This window comes from Zootoca vivipara, chromosome 1, assembly GCF_965207765.1.
Source record: "Zootoca vivipara chromosome 1, rZooViv2.hap1.1, whole genome shotgun sequence".
NCBI lineage: Eukaryota > Metazoa > Chordata > Lepidosauria > Squamata > Lacertidae > Zootoca > Zootoca vivipara.
In genome coordinates, this window is record NC_142582.1 from 79,772,527 (window position 1) to 79,789,127 (window position 16,601).

The 16,601-nt window shown below is 41.2% G+C and overlaps 1 protein-coding gene across 1 annotated transcript in view; it reads left to right on the plus strand.

The window, feature by feature from the left end:
- Positions 1-16,601, plus strand: part of LDLRAD3 (low density lipoprotein receptor class A domain containing 3) — a 124,533-nt gene that overhangs the window by 297 nt on the left and 107,635 nt on the right. The window lies entirely within an intron of this gene.

Below are 16,601 nucleotides of genomic sequence, written 5' to 3' on the forward strand. Positions count from 1 at the left end.
GGCGAGCTGGGGGAAGGGGAGGCGAGCCCGCCGCGGGGACGGACCTGCAGGAACCCCGGAGGGCAGCGGCGCCTCACGCCCCCCTCGCGTCCTTATGTCCCCATCAGGCTGAGGGTGGCGGAGGAGGCGCGGGCTTTGCGACGGTCCAGGACCCCCCGGTGTGGACTTGGAAAGGAGGGGGAGCCGCCTCACACAAAGCACAACATGCACAGCAACTTGGGAGTGCGTTTGCGTCTACTCTTTCCAGGGTTACCTGGATATTCTCGGACAATGCTGTTTGGTTGCGATAGCCCCAGATGGGGATAAGTACTACGATACCAGGTTTTTGGTTTTGTTTGGGGTGCGTGTGTGGTAGAGCTGCTTATTCCTCTCCCCCTCCCCCAAAAACTCTTCACCTCAGCTGGAGAGGCGGGCTGGTGACTGGCAGCTCCAGCTCTCCGCTCTGTTCCCTTTAAGTACTGTAGTTTGTTGATAATTTCTGTAGTGTTTTACAAAGTGCCTTACCATGCCTGCCTCTTCTCACAGTTCAGTTTGTATTTTGTTTTCTTTTTTTTAAAAAAACCTATCAGCCCTGTGTTAGAGAAGGGAGAGCTTCTGCTCAGCAACATCGTAAAATATTCCACCCCCACCCCCACCCAGAGCATAGTACAGTGCTACCTCTACTTACGGATGCAATCCATTCTGGGGTGCTTTTTGCACCCCAAAAAGTCCGTAAGTAGGGTGTGAAAAGCACCCCCAAAAGTCCGTAAGTAGAGCACTGCTTCTGCGTGTGATGCAATAGAGCGCTCCTGTGCATGTGCGAAGCGCAGAGAATGCTTCTGTGCATGCAGTGAAACCCGGAAGTATACACTTCTGGTTTGCCGTGTTCACAACCCGAAAATCCTCAACCTCAACCTAACCTAACGCAACTAGACTGTATGGTATGACTGTATTTGGAAAGTTCCTTCCCCTGCCCAATGCCCATTTGCTTAGAACAGCCACATAAGGGGTTAAATGTGACCTTAGTGACTTCTGGTGTTGGGGTTCTTCACATTTAGCTGTGGTGCAAAGGGTCCTGGAGGTCCTGGGGTAAAACATTGTATTTCATAAAAAAATACACATGGAACCACAGGGCCCTTCTGTCCCAAAGAGCATCAGGTATTGGTTGGTGTTTGTGTTGACATTCTCCTTCTCCTTGGAGTTTTGGCTGCAACCTTCCTTTCTGTAGAGATACGCTATTCTTGTGTCTTGAAAGGCCCAACCAGTATCATCAGTCTGACTTTTGATGAGTTTTGTTTGGGGTATTTCCATCCGGATCACCTTCCCTTCTAAGTGAGTTTGGCAGGAGTTAGAAAGGTGATACGCAGCAGCATATCTCTAGAAAAAGAAGTATAGCTGAGGAGAGAGGAACCAGACATCTATGTGATACCACATGTTTGGAAGGGTCCAGAAGTCTTCTGCTCCAGCCCCCTGCTGCAAGGCAAAAACTCTTCCGCTCCTTTAATTCACCCAAGAAATCCACACCAAAGAGTGATGAGAATAAGACACTTGAAATTTAGCTGCTTCCAGGTAACTTGGAAGAGGCACTTTTAGCAGTGCTAAACATACGCCTTTGATACCTGAAAATATGAACTATATATTAAGTCTTCAAATCCTGGATCAATGCAGCTTTGCATCTCCACTTCTAGCAGCAGATACAGATGTTGTAAGAACACATACTGTAATTTAGAACACTTGATGCAGAGGAATTACTCTGGTGCTGCTTTTTCTTCATAACACTTGAAGTTGTGGAGCCCAACTCAAAACAAAATGAATTTCTGACAGCATAAATACTTTAAAAGAAACAATTCAAAATGTCATTAATATTGAATTGAACACAGGTTCAAATGCCATTTCTATTTACTAGATTTAGTGAAAATGCTAGCAAAGTATCTGTGTTCTAAGGATCTTCTTTATCACACTCCCACCCACCAATTAAAGCATTTCACACAACTCTGGAACTACACATAAAATGTGCCCACAGTGGGAACTGGGAGAATTCTATCAAAACTAAGCAAAGTTGGTGGTGCTAGACATAACCCCCCCCCCTTTTTTTTTTGCTTTGACTGCATCATTCCACCTCGGATTTTCCATTCTCATCTAAGCTGAGTGATTTATCTGCTGTCTGTTTGTATTTAATAATAACCATGTGTAAATAGTGATACTTTGCTGCAGTAGATGTTGGCAGAAGATGCTGTGGGTGTACAAAGGATTTTGCTGTAGCAACTTTGCGATTTTAAAAAGTGTTTGCAAAGCTCATATACAGTTCTTTATGAGCTTCCCCATATAATATTAGGAGTGCTTTATCTCCAGATGCATTGATGTCACATTAAGTTATTATTTGCTTTCAATGTCACACAGTAGTTTTACCATTGCAAGCAGCATCACCACCTGTTGCTGCACAAGCAAAAATGACACACATTTATTAACCCAGATTTTTTTTTAAGAAACCACTTAAATATTTCATATTTGAAAATTGTTGTTCTTTGACTCGTGTAAGTACAGTGTTCTGCTGGATAAGTTCAGCAAATAGAAAATTAGCACTGGGAGGTCTATGCCATTTTCTACACTATGTTTCTAAGAGTACTGAGAATTTCACAGCTGTGCCTGGTGTTTTTACATGAGTAGAATGTGTGCTTTTATTTAAAATGCATCTCTGGGTTTGTGGGGCATAGGAATTTGTTCAATTTTTTCCCTCAAAATATAGTCCGCCCCCCCACAAGGTCTGAGGGACAGTGGACTGGCCCCCTGCTGAAAAAGTTTGCTGACCCCTGCTTTAACCCATGGTTGCCTTACTTTTACACACTTGCTTATTGTGGCCTTGTACGTAAGTCCGCAGAACTTGCTAGTCTGCTGGCAGGGAAGTGTTGGAGAACTCTGACCCTTGTGCAGCAGACCACTGCCTTTTTGTCCTGGGAGCAAAGGAGGAATGGAGTGTTTTGTTCACCTGCATGTAGTTCCTTGCACTTGGTATGCAATTCATCAGTTGCTAGGAATTGCAGGTGGAGATCGAGTGCTGTTGCACTTATGTTCTGCTTGCAGATTTCTCATAGGCTTCTGGTTGGCTGTGGTAAGGACAGGATTCTAGACTAGATGGACCCTTTGGTCTGACCAGTTGAGCTCTTCTTATATACAAAGTTGGTGCTTCAACATAGGACTTGTAGTGCTGAAGATATTCTGGAGAATGCTAGCGTATTTCTGGTTTGCTATTTATAGGTAGGTAGCCGTGTTGGTCTGCCATAGTCAAAGAAGTGTGCATGCACACGAAAGCTCATACCAATAACAAACTTAGTTGGTCTCTAAAGAGCTACTGGAAGGAATTTTTCTGGTTTGCTATTGTTATGAATAGAAATCCTGCAACATCATATCGAATGACGTAGCCCTACCATTTTGGGAACAAATGTTTATTGAAATGGTGGTTGTTATTTAACAACCCATTATTAACAGATGCACCTGGACACTAGGAAGTATTACTTATTCTTATCTTTGAGATACGGAGCTGAGATAGCAAGATTTTCAAAGCTTAGTTGCACACCAGATTGTTAGGGTTTTGCATCCTTTCAGTATATAATCTAAACATCACACAGGAAAGCTCTGACAGGTAAGAGAACTGAGATGTCCCATGTTGGTAAAATTATTTTTTCCAAAAGATTAGCAGGAATATATAATTGGCTAGATAATGATAATGATAATGATTTGGTTTGATGTTCATTAATGTAATGGATTAATACTTAATTGACCCTCACTGGGAAACAAAAACATTATTGGGTAATAAATCAGAATGTTAGGATAAAAAATAATAATGAAATGTACAAATACAAGTTGCCATATTGCTAATGAAGGACAGAACACACTTTTACAATAGTGGACACTTGTTTGTCGAAATCTGAATACAGGCTGAGGATTCTTTTTGCATCTTTGATATAGGTATGAATTTATTGTGTGTATGATACTTGTAGGCATTGTGACAAAGTGTCTGTGTAAAATATTTTCAAAAACCTAAAACCTTGCTTTGTGTAGCCGTGACTATTGCTGCAAAGCTCCTTGATGGTTAAGTGGTGGAAAAGAGAGAGAAGGACCACCAGCAGCCCTTTATCAAATTTAGTTTTCCCCAATAATTGTCAGCAACAGAAGTTTCTTTGAGGGGGGAAAACACACACACATAGTTGGGATCTTTAGGAACTTATATCAGACATATGGTCCCATGGTTCTCCCAAACTGCGGCCCTCCAGATGTTTTGGCCTACAACTCCCATGATCCCTAGCTAGCAGGACCAGTGGTCAGGGAAGATGGGAATTGTAGTCCAAAACATCTGGAGGGCCGAAGTTTGGGGATGCCTGTCTTTAACTCCTAAAAATGAAGCAAACTACTGTATCATGAAAAGTATGCTGTTAAACATTTGGATTTCACACACTACTGATAGCTTTCTTTGGCTGCATTGAGATGAATGCTCACTGTGATCACAAGTTCCTTCCTCTTCAATTCCCTCTGATAAACAGGACTTTAGTCATTGTTTTCTATCTTTTTGCCATTATGTCTGAACTATGGTTTGAACAATCCCCCCTAACCAGGATTGCTAACTGGCTATTAAGTTCTGCAAAACAAAATCTTGAATGCTAGTTTCCAAGTTCCAGATCTTATTCACTGCAGTATTATGAAAAGTATAAAGTAATCAGGACTGTAATTGCAGAACTCAAAGATGAATGAGAGAAATTAACATATTGGGGGGTGGGTACTAGAGAAGGCTTTCCAGTTTCCCTGTAAACATATCAGTTCAATCACTGTAAGAGAATTAAATATACAAATTTACCTTGGAGTTAAAATCTATTTAATATGGGTAACTTCCAAAACTAATTTTTGAATTATTATGATACAGTACGTGTAGTTTAACTTGAAATGTAATATCAGCTTCTGCTTTATTTTCCTAGCTCTACTTTATTACTAAAGGGTGGTTTTGTTTTCAATACTAGTCTTTGTTTAACAAATGAAAACAGCTTTCTTTTTATATGTTATGTAGTACAGTAGGAAGTTTTTGACCCAAACTGATTACAGACAAGCAAGAAAACACCCAATTAATTCTCCCTGCTCCCCAAATCTCCTTCAAGAAGAAGCCTGTGCTTGGTGAATGGGAACCATACCATTGAATGTTGAGAAGTATATGTTCATTTGTGAAGGCCTTATATTTGCGTTTGATCATTGCATAAGGTAGTTGCATATAGTTCTCAAATGGAAGATAGGCTACATAAACAGAAGAATAAAATATGATGTTTGAACTCTTTGTGTCATGTAATAAAATAGTGACTACTTTATTTGTATAGCATAATAAATTCAGGAGTTTAGCTAAAACAAGGGAATAAATACCTAATTCAAAATAGCTTCCAATTTCTCATCTAATCAGGTAAATCTTAGGACTATGAAAACATATTTAGGCCACAGCTTAGTAGTTTAAGTGTCTTTCCTAATGAAAAAACCAGGTATATATTATGATTAATAATATGTCATCAACAAAGCCTATCCTTATAGGTTTATCCCATTCCGGTACTACAACTATTGTTGCTGAGTTTGTCAAAATACAGCCAGAGACTTAATTCAAAAACACATGCAGTGTTGCAAAGCATTGCCTATTCAAGGGCTCTTCAAAAGACAAGTGGAGATTTGCCTGGAGAAAAAAAATGCAATATTATTGCACTGTTAAAAGTTTGCAGGCATTCCACCTGGCTTCCTGCTGTTTCCCACATCTTTTCCAGGAACGCTTATGTTGAAATTGTGCTTTTTTTGTCTTGTTTCCCTTTACTAATGAAGCAAAACTAGCCAATATTTGTGCTTCTCTCTACATTCAGGGCAACAAGAGTTGTATCCTGCTCAGAAACAACACAGGATTCTAAAATTGTTTGCTGCTAGACTAGTTTATAACTTCACTACGTTATGGAACAGAGTTGTATCAACAATCTGTGATGGAAGGGGAAGTAATGTGATATGGCTGCTATTGCTTATGAATGAGCTAGTGAAAAATGAGTAGCACCTCTACTTCGTTTTCATAAGAACACAGGAGTAGTAGATGAATAAACGTGCTACTAACCAAGTTGGCAGTGACTGTTTCTTTGAATAACATGACAATGTAGGTGTGTACTATGTCAAATGTAAACCAGTATTTTTTGGAAATGTGCTTTGATTTATATGCACAGATGGGAAAGAATATTACTTCTCATTGTAGGTACTGGCACCTAAACAGCCACTGGTGAAATTTCCCTATAGATCAAGATTTGCAATAGGTATAAAGGATTTGGGAAGGTTGGACTTTTTCAAGTTACTAATATGTAAGCTAAAGGTAAAGGTACCCCTGACCATTAGGTCCAGTCATGGACAACTTTGGGGTTGCAGCGCTCATCTCGCTCTATAGGCCAAGGGAGCTGTCATTTGGCAGCTTCTGGGTCATGTGACCAGCATGACAAAGTCACTTCTGGTGAACCAGAGCAGTGCATGGAAACGGCGTTTACCTTCCCGCCTGAGCAGTACCTATTTATCTACTTGCACTTTGATGTGCTTTCGAACTGCTAGGTGGGCAGGAGATGGGACCGAACAATGGGAGCTCACCCCGTTGCGGGAATTCAAACTGCCTACCTTCTGATCGGCAAGTCCTAGGCTCTGTGGTTTAGACCACAGCGCCACCTGCATCCCTAATATGTACTGGGCACCAAATGGGTGCTTACATAGGGTGGGCAGCTGCATGTGTTAGACTCAAGTAGCCAGTAGTCACGTTTTCCTGATTCTCATGGGAATTGCTGGATACCTACGTAGACTGGTTAAGAAGTTTTGATGCATAAGGCAAAAACTCTAAATGGTGGTTAGAAATATAATTACAGGCACCCCCACCCCTTTATGCACATTCTACTTGCGCATTACCGCTTTTACATGGGTCATCACAAAATAAATAAATCACTTTACATGATTTCAATTGTGCATGCAGGGGCCTGGAATGTAACCCCTGTGTAAGGCAGGGGGCGTCTGTATAATATATTAAATAACTTTCAGCTTGCTGCCGTTATGGTAGCATAGAATTTGATTCTAAATTTGGTCTACCTGCCTATCAGTAGAAACTGCTCTGACCTAAGGTGCCTGTTGCAGAAGTTAGGTGCAGGAGAAGTTCAGTGACAAAGCTGTGTAAAGCAAGCTTTCTAATTCTGCCTATGCAAACATTTTAGTTCTGAGACTCTTCCCAGGCTGGCCTGCAGCTCTCAGACAGTGACTGTCTGCTGCTACAAACGCAGGGCTGCCATGCACTTTTATGTACATTGACTATGTAGGACAGATAGTCACATCTTTTTAGGGTTATTTTGCAGTACTTAAGCATAGCAAAAACTGTGTCTAGGTAAAATGTAGAATGTATGTTTCAATGTTAAAAATGGCATTTTAACAGTTGCAGGAAAGGCTTTGCTTTATGCCAAGTGAAATGAATTTTGCAGGCCCCTGGTTTGTCATCATTCAGGTCTCCTGTTTCAGTGGTGTTCTCTTTTCAATGAGTGAGTGGTTTGTTAATAGGCACTTAGAGCAGTGTGTTTAATGTTAGATTTGACAGCAATTTCAGTTCAGGCAGAGAGACCGTCAGCTTCTGTGTATCAAAAGTTTAGAGTTACTTAAAAAAGAAGAAAATTAAAAAGAGGATGTTTGTCTTGGCAAAAGGGTATGATGAAATATATTTCTACTGAAATATATTTTAATGTATTGAAACAGGAGACATGATTTTAAAATAGTTCACCAGTGCTGTACCTCCAGACCGCCTACCGACCTTTAACTTAAATAGACCATGGGAAATTTTACAGGCTAGCATCATTTGTCATTAATAGCAGTTGGATGGGCTATCTCTTTTACTGCTGAAAAAAGTCTTGTGCTTTTCTCCTTCCTCCAGCTAGCAAGCCCTTGACAGTGAAGTACTGTTTTTAATTGACTCTGAAGGGAACATGCTATATTGAGGGGGATTTTGAGGCATATGTTTCTGGTCAGTGAACACCCAGCAAAGTAATGTGGAGGAGTTCTTCTGAGATTGTATCACTTCATATAACTACTGCGCATGACAGTTTTTCCAGTGCAGTTTTCCCATAAGAAAATTCCTGTTTATTTGTCAGTTGGAGAGAAACATTTGTTACAGACAACTCTTTGATAACTCTGGCTTTTGATTCAAAAAGCACGAACCTCTTCCTCCGTTATTCTTGTGGTCTGAAAAGGTTCTGTCCCAGAAGAAATCTTCACAATGAGATTTGTTTCGAATGTATAGATTTTTAGTCTTTTTAAATCTGGAAAATTGGGCTTAGGGAGTGCATTAGTTATTCATCGGTTTTGCATGATTTGCAAATGCTGAATTCTTCAGGCAATTACAAGCAATAGGAATTGTAGGTGAAATCTGTATGAATGCTTCCCCCCAGCCCTCAAAAGCAGATTCTGTAGGCGCACAGAGGCTGTAGTGAGGAAGGGGAAGTCCTATTCTGTGGGTGGAAGTTTGTTCTGCAAGCAGGTGGGCACAATTGGATACTGTATTGCAGGGGTCCCCAGACTACGGCCCCCGTGCCGGATGCGGCCCAATTGGCCTCCCAATCCGGCCCGCGACGACCCCCGCCGCCCGCTGCCGCCGCCCGCTCTTACGGCGCGCGGCGCGGCGGTGATCTTCAAAATCGGGAAAAAATCGCCGAAAATCCTTTGTGCGCATGCGTATGGGCCTCTCCCGACCCAGAAGAGGTCATTTCCGGTGCACTTCCGGGTCGGGGGAGGCCCATGTGCACAAGCGATTTTCGGCGATTTTTTTCCGACCGTGTGCGCATGGGCGCGCACTCCCCCGCCCTCCGGCCCGAAGCCCGGTAAGTCTGGGGACCCCTGCTGTATTGCATGTACTTATGGAAAGCATTCTTTGCAAAAAAAGAAGAGAGGAAATAACTTAAATATTGGCTACTAAACCTAGAGTGTTGGCTTCCATATATGCTGTCATTTCTGGAGGTTCTGCTGAAATCAGTGGTAGTCAAGAAAAAGTGCTTAGCATTTCAAATATTCTTCCCTTGGCACAGGGGGAAATGGTGATAACTGGCCTTCTAAAAAAGAGCTTTTGCTGCCATAGACTTCTAGCTGGCACATCTAGCCATTCCTTCTTGTTAATTTGCTTCTTTATGTTTACACTTTATTTCAGCTTTTTTATTATTAGTGAAAGGCATCTATACAAATTATGGTGAAACACATAATCTAATCAGAATGAGTTTCTAGAATGTTCCTAATAGGACTTTTGAATACTTGCCAAGAGAGTTTTTAGGCTTTCTACTAAATTTCTTAAATGGACCCGCTGGCCTGTTAGTTGTTTGAGAGCCCTCAGGTTAATACCGGGGCACTTGCTTTCCAATTTCTAAAAAATCATCAGTGTAGAGATGTCTGGTTCAGTGGCTATTATAATGTAATTAGCAGAGTCAAACTATATGTAAAAACTGAAGGAGCAGCTTTGATCACTCTGACAGTATGGTGAGTGCAAACTGAGGTTGAGCGGAGGTGTTGCTTGCCCATATAATTTATTAATTGTTTCCTTGGCTGCCGTCCTTCGTGTATTCTCCAGAGGAATGTTGCTTTTAGTCAGCACACTGATTTGTATAACTTCTAAACCAACTTAATTTTATCGTGTGTAGCACTTCAGCTGGATCTCTTAGTTGCTTTTTGAGGCGGGGGAAATTAGGGATTTATTTATTTCAGGATTTGTATGGGGCTTTTCAGGACAAAGTCTCCCAACAGTGTTGAGCAGTATATATAAAACACGTATACATGGCCTTACCTATTTAAACATGACATTCCATGCCATGGTGCTTATCAAGGCTGACTGCATGATTTAGGGGCCCTGGGGCACATGTAATATGCAATGGCAACAGTTGAGTTGGCATCCAATGCCATTTAAAACCATCAGTATCTCTAACCATCAATACCTGAAGTCAAGCCTGCCAATTCTTTACCATTTGAGTGAACAACTGCTCTGGTTCTTACTTGACTTACTTTAAACTGGTTATTTGAAACTTTTTGCTTCTGCCCAGATTTTGAGTCAGGATCCTTCCCAGAGCCGGGATATACAGCAGCAGCAACGGGAGTGTGGGGTTGATACACATTAAAGGTAAAGGTAAAGGGACCCCTGGCAGTTAAGTCCAGTTGCAGACAAGTCTGGGGTTGTGGCGCTCATCTTGCTTTACAGGCTGAGGAAGCTGGGGTTTGTCCACTCCGCAGACAGTTTTTCCGGGTCATGTGGCCAGCATGACTAAGCCACTTCTGGCAAAACCAGAGCAGCACACAGAAACGTCGTTTACCTTCCCACTGGAGCGGTACCTATTTATCTACTTACTTGCACTTTGATGTGCTTTCGAACTGCTAGGTTGGCAGGAGCTGGTACCGAGCAATGGGAGCTCACCCCGTCGTGGGGATTCAAACCGCCAACCTTTTGATTGGCAATCCCAAGCACAGCGCCACCCACGTCCCTTGATACACATTGAGATCATGTTATTGTTGTTATTTAATTAACACTATTACCCACTCTTCACCAATTTGGTCCCAGGGCAGTTACAGCAATTTAAAATTCAGAGTTTAAAACGGCTAAAACAAAGGACAGTCACAGGAATGGGGTTGGTCATGAACCCACCCCCTCCTCTGCTGTAACTGTATCAGTTTTAAAGAATAAAATATAGAAGCATAAATGAATATACTGTACAGTAGAATGCAGTAGGGGTAGGAGTGACACATGTTTTTATGGATTCTTTTGTTGATTTCATTCTCATGTTTTATACTGCCTTGATATGTTTTTATGAAAGTGTGAATTTTAAATGCGTAAATAAAAAAATACTTCCCACCCACATTGCATTTTGTGTTAGCATAGCCAGAATGTGGCAATTTTTGTCTACCACAATTTTCTTATGACTGCAGAAAGAGCCCTTTAATGCCAGATTTGCACAGTTACATATGTCATAACTGCAACTTGATTTGTGAAATTGTTATAATGGAAACAGTCTTGTCCTGCAGGCGCAATGCCTGATAAATTTTGTCTCTGCTGCCAATTGAAGTGTAAAGCTTATCATTGGATTACTTCCACTTTTAATAGGCCATATGACCTAGAACTATAGAGTTGTAGAGTTGGAAGGGACCATGTGGCTCATCTACTGGTAGTACAACCCCCTGCAATGGAGGAAAATTTTGCCCAGTGTGGGTTCTCGAACCAATGACCTTGAGATTAAGAGTCTCATGCTCTACCATGTGAGCAAGGCTAATAATAATAATAGAAGTATTATTATTGGCAGCTTCCAGCAAAATACAAAAACAAAATAAAACCTCAAACATTAAAAACTTCCCAATACAGGGCTGCCTTCAGATGTCTTCTGAAAGTTGTGTAGTTGTTTATCTCCTTGAAATCTGATGGGAGGGCGTTCCACAGGGAGGGTGCCGCTGCCAAGAATGCCCTCTGCCTGGTTCCCTGTAACTTCACTTCTTGCAGTGAGGGAGCTGCCAGAAGACCCTTGGAGGTGGACCTCAGTGTCTGGGCTGAATGATGGGGGTGGAGACTCTCCTTCAGGTATACTGGGCTGAGGCTGTCTACGGTTTTAAATGTTGGTATCAACACTTTGAACTGTGCTCGGAAACATACCGGGAGCCAGTGAAGATCCTTTAGGACTGGTCCCGGCGGCCATTCCCAGTCACCAGTCTAGCTTCCGCATTCTGGATTGTTGTCACTCCTTTGGTGAACAAGTGGTACCAGGGATTGCTCCTAAAACAGCTAAGGGGGAACCAGCTAGGAAACTGAGGCTAAAAGCATGACTTTGTACAGTGAAAGCAGATGACAACTTTCTGAAATCCAATCAAGGTTCTTCAGACAGCTTGAAAAAAGTGCCACAAACTATAATTACCGTATTTCTAAAACTCTGACCATGTATGCCCATTTTCATCAATGAAAGAAAGTACACTGAATGTACCAGACTTCCCCTTTTTAAAGAAAATAAGGAAGTTATCTGGTCCAGAGCTCTGGGTTGACAGATCATTCTTAAGAGAGTGATCAAATTAAAACAGTAACCTACAGCACCTTTGCAAATTCAGATTTTGGAAGCAGTCACACCCGCTTAATGTGGCCAGCATGACTAAGCCACTTCTGGCAAAACCAGAGCAGCACACAGAAACGTCGTTTACCTTCCCACTGGAGCGGTACCTATTTATCTACTTACTTGCACTTTGATGTGCTTTCGAACTGCTAGGTTGGCAGGAGCTGGTACCGAGCAATGGGAGCTCACCCCGTCGTGGGGATTCAAACCGCCAACCTTTTGATTGGCAATCCCAAGCACAGCGCCACCCACGTCCCTTGATACACATTGAGATCATGTTATTGTTGTTATTTAATTAACACTATTACCCACTCTTCACCAATTTGGTCCCAGGGCAGTTACAGCAATTTAAAATTCAGAGTTTAAAACGGCTAAAACAAAGGACAGTCACAGGAATGGGGTTGGTCATGAACCCACCCCCTCCTCTGCTGTAACTGTATCAGTTTTAAAGAATAAAATATAGAAGCATAAATGAATATACTGTACAGTAGAATGCAGTAGGGGTAGGAGTGACACATGTTTTTATGGATTCTTTTGTTGATTTCATTCTCATGTTTTATACTGCCTTGATATGTTTTTATGAAAGTGTGAATTTTAAATGCGTAAATAAAAAAATACTTCCCACCCACATTGCATTTTGTGTTAGCATAGCCAGAATGTGGCAATTTTTGTCTACCACAATTTTCTTATGACTGCAGAAAGAGCCCTTTAATGCCAGATTTGCACAGTTACATATGTCATAACTGCAACTTGATTTGTGAAATTGTTATAATGGAAACAGTCTTGTCCTGCAGGCGCAATGCCTGATAAATTTTGTCTCTGCTGCCAATTGAAGTGTAAAGCTTATCATTGGATTACTTCCACTTTTAATAGGCCATATGACCTAGAACTATAGAGTTGTAGAGTTGGAAGGGACCATGTGGCTCATCTACTGGTAGTACAACCCCCTGCAATGGAGGAAAATTTTGCCCAGTGTGGGTTCTCGAACCAATGACCTTGAGATTAAGAGTCTCATGCTCTACCATGTGAGCAAGGCTAATAATAATAATAGAAGTATTATTATTGGCAGCTTCCAGCAAAATACAAAAACAAAATAAAACCTCAAACATTAAAAACTTCCCAATACAGGGCTGCCTTCAGATGTCTTCTGAAAGTTGTGTAGTTGTTTATCTCCTTGAAATCTGATGGGAGGGCGTTCCACAGGGAGGGTGCCGCTGCCAAGAATGCCCTCTGCCTGGTTCCCTGTAACTTCACTTCTTGCAGTGAGGGAGCTGCCAGAAGACCCTTGGAGGTGGACCTCAGTGTCTGGGCTGAATGATGGGGGTGGAGACTCTCCTTCAGGTATACTGGGCTGAGGCTGTCTACGGTTTTAAATGTTGGTATCAACACTTTGAACTGTGCTCGGAAACATACCGGGAGCCAGTGAAGATCCTTTAGGACTGGTCCCGGCGGCCATTCCCAGTCACCAGTCTAGCTTCCGCATTCTGGATTGTTGTCACTCCTTTGGTGAACAAGTGGTACCAGGGATTGCTCCTAAAACAGCTAAGGGGGAACCAGCTAGGAAACTGAGGCTAAAAGCATGACTTTGTACAGTGAAAGCAGATGACAACTTTCTGAAATCCAATCAAGGTTCTTCAGACAGCTTGAAAAAAGTGCCACAAACTATAATTACCGTATTTCTAAAACTCTGACCATGTATGCCCATTTTCATCAATGAAAGAAAGTACACTGAATGTACCAGACTTCCCCTTTTTAAAGAAAATAAGGAAGTTATCTGGTCCAGAGCTCTGGGTTGACAGATCATTCTTAAGAGAGTGATCAAATTAAAACAGTAACCTACAGCACCTTTGCAAATTCAGATTTTGGAAGCAGTCACACCCGCTTAACAATAATGTGATAGGTGACTCAAGAACATTAGCTGTGCAACCAGAAGCTATTGTGACTTCCAGAATATGATTGCTTGGAGAAGTAAGCAAAGTGAACTCATTCCAGACCAGGGCGTTTACCTGTAAAACATATGTTCCCCAGGATTAAGGCAAGAATATGTGACTGACGTGTGCTTGCAAAACTCCATAAATGTACAGGAGGCAAACAAAAATTAAAAATGCTTCCAGTGTTACCTTAGTCTGGCCCAAACTATCTCCATTAGTGTAGTTGCTGCAAAATGATTGACAAAATAGATTTTGGCAAGGAAATTGGTGCCGGCTTCTCTCTTGGCATATGCTGGGTCTCTACATCTACTAGGGTAATGTATGGGTGGAGTACTGTGAAATGACATGCAGCAATATCCTACAGTCAAAGAAATTAGAGATGGAACATGTCTGGTTTATCTTGTTAATTTCCTTCCACAAAGAGAAATTCTTTGTGCATTGTGCAATGCAGATTTATTAGGGCTGGCAGATTTCAACGTCTACCATAGTATCTTTTAATCTTTCTTAATTTAAATGAAGGTGCAGCTTTGTTTGTGGAAAGTATAAAAAAAGGTGATTTAACATGAATAGCTCCCAGCCACTACTGAATGCACATGCCGTATATTTTCATTGTTTGCTGTGCATTTGAGCTTCAGCTCTAAACCTAACCTTTAGGAAAAAAGAGTGGGTGGGATGTTTGTAGCAGACATTTTTTAAGCTGAAATGACCTAAACTAAATATATTAATAAATCCATTTGAAATGAAACACACACTTGAAAACAGTTACATTCTATTTTCAAACATCCCTTATCCCTTATAAATGGAAAAATTTCTTCAGTAGCACCTTAAAGACCAACTAAGTTTTTATTTTGGTATGAGCTTTCGTGTGCATGCACACTTCTTCAGATACACTGAAATAGGATCTGAAGAAGTGTGCATGCACACGAAAGCTCATACCAAAATAAAAACTTAGTTGGTCTTTAAGGTGCTACTGAAGGAATTTTTTTATTTTACTTCGACCCAGACCAACACTGCTACCTACCTGTAACCCTTATAAATGGGTTTATATAATGAACTCTGGTTTGTATTGTCACTAAGTGCTTATATTCTTGGGCAGGAAGGAGCCTGAGCGAATCCTCAAGCTTGCATGCTGCCCTCGCCCCAAAGTGTTTCGAATCAAACTTGGATTAGTTTAACAAGCCATCTTTATAACCCATGGCTTGAAGCTGACTTGCTTAAAAATTTAGTAGCTTGTTTTAAACCATAGTCTTTTACTCCTACCTGGCAACCAGCTAGGATTCTGTGAAGGTAAAAGAAAACTCTAGTGAAGTCCTCCCAGCCACAAGGTTTTCCATCAGTTTTACCGGAGTAGTAACACTGTCCATTTGTGTCTCTCATCCATTAGCACTGTGCCCTTTTTAGCATATAAGGAGCTCGGTTGTCATCTTGTTTTTAAGAATGAAATGGAAAAAGAGAAAAGCCCAGTAAGCAAAGGATGCCATTGCTGTGTTGCATGTTAAAAGTTGTGTCTCTTGGAATGACATGCCCAAGTATTGGACATAGGCTACCCCAGAAACATTCCCCCCTGCTGACTGTTTCTTCTGGAGAACTTTGAAGCTTGTGTTTGGGAGAAGGATATATCGGGAAGGAAGGGGAAATTACCATTAGCTACTGCTTTTAAGCCCCTGCTGAATGTGAAGGCATTCTTCAAAAGATTCGCTCCTTTAAATGCTTGTTTATGTACTCGGTCACACCAACACAACTTCATTATCAACAAAGAAGTCATACCAACTTGAAAGTGGTGTAACTAACAGGGATTCTGGTCTGGAAAAGGCCTCAAATAATTGCTTGCTTAATTTCTATTCCACTCACCCGAATGGCAGAGCTTTCATGTTGCTCTCTGTTTTCACTCTTTTGTTGTGCAATGTTTATTTAGATAGGGTGTTGCTTGATTTTTATCTCCCAGTACAGAACTATTTACACCAAGTTTTTAAAAAGTGCTTGAACATGATTCATAGCTGTTAGCAAAGGGTTTTTGCTGGCAGGGTGTCGCTCATAAAGATGTGTCTTCAAGGTTGGCAGTGTCACCTGGATCATGCTGTCAGTCTGAAACTTCTTCATTTGCTTAGTCTGGACTGACTTATTTGTTCAGCTTCAACACTGCTCTGTTACACAGTGTTTTCATGAGCAGTTCCCAAAAGATTTTTAAAAACAACAGTACAGTCAACAACATGAAATTTACAATAACAATCAACAAATAAATATGACAAGGATTAAAACAACTCTCCAGTTGAAAAGCCAATTCTCTCATTGAAAAGCCAACTCAGTTAAGAGTTTAAAAGTTAAAGTGACGGTGCATTTCATAAATGCTGCATTGCTATGGAGAAGGCTCTTCAAAGTCACATGCTGTATTTTAATTAACATTCCAATTTATGATAGAGTATCTTGGGACAAATCTGGGAGGAAAGGGGGTATTACTTCAGATAATCGTGACCTGGGTTTTGTAGAACTTTTAAGGACCAAAACCAGGATTTCAAATCAACCCTACAAACAGGCAGGTAGATTATTTAGGGCTTGTGTT